The sequence below is a fragment of the Leptonychotes weddellii genome, chromosome 6 (assembly GCF_054177405.1).
Source record: "Leptonychotes weddellii isolate Sample4059 chromosome 6, ASM5417740v2, whole genome shotgun sequence".
Taxonomy (NCBI): Eukaryota; Metazoa; Chordata; class Mammalia; order Carnivora; family Phocidae; genus Leptonychotes; species Leptonychotes weddellii.
The window spans coordinates 129811892-129813005 of NC_138374.1; positions in this window are offsets into that span (position 1 = coordinate 129811892).

Consider the following 1114-nt stretch of genomic DNA (forward strand, 5'->3'; position numbering starts at 1 on the left):
CCATTTTAATCAGGACAACATGTAAAAGATTTTATTGTGCCTCTGAAGGGCATGTTTGGCTGTTGATTTTTGTTCTGAACTCTGAGTAGTAATAAGTTTCCGGTTACTATATTATAGTGGTTTCGGGTATGTTTTTCTATCTTCACAAACAAAAAAGTTTATTTTCCTTTCTCTTACTTGATGCCAGAAGAATGACAGGAGTTGGATTTTAACCGAGAGGCTTTTCCCCCTCACCATTATGTTGTCACACAGACTTGTTATGTTCTGGGTCTATTATCTTTTCTGGTAGAAGAGTCATTTATAGTTGGAGATCAGAAAATCTGCATACCAAATCCCTTACATATGTAAGAAGCTATAATTTGTTCAGAAATCAGTGTTTATAGGTAACTGCAGTGTTTGGTGTAATGTGTGTTGAGACCATTTAAGAACTTACCCCAGCGATGCCTGGCTGGCTCAGTGGGGGGAGCATGCGACTCTTGATCTTGGGGTTCTGAGTTCAAGCCCCATGTTGGACATAGAGATAACTTAAGTAAATAAATAAATCTTTAAAAAAAAAAAACACACACATACTTCTGTTCTGGTAGCCTCGTACTTTATTTCAATCTCAATAAACCTACAGTGATTTTTACAAGTACCTTTCCTGATGGGTTTTTTTACTTAGAGGACAGAACTTTGTGACAGCTCTTTATGAACACAGAATGAAAATGTTTTTGCAGAAGTGAGATACTGCGTGATATAAAGAAGAAACTTTTTTTTTTTAAAGATTTTATTTATTTATTTGACAGAGACACAATGAGAGAGGAAACATAAGCAGGGGGAGTGGGAGAGGGAGAAGCAGGCTTCCCGCGGAGCAGGGAGCCCGATGCGGGGCTCGATCCCAGGACTCTGGGATCATGACCTGAGCCGAAGGCAGATGCTTAATGACTGAGCCACCCAGGCGCCCCAAGAAGAAACTTTTTAAACCTAAACGAGATAGGTTGTCCTGAATTACACTAGTAACTCTACATTTTGGCGACAGAAGTTATGGTAAAATGCTTTTGTTACCTGACTTCAGTGTGCATTGTTTCTATATGGTTTTCTAATACACACGTCCTATCCAAATTGTATTGCTTTA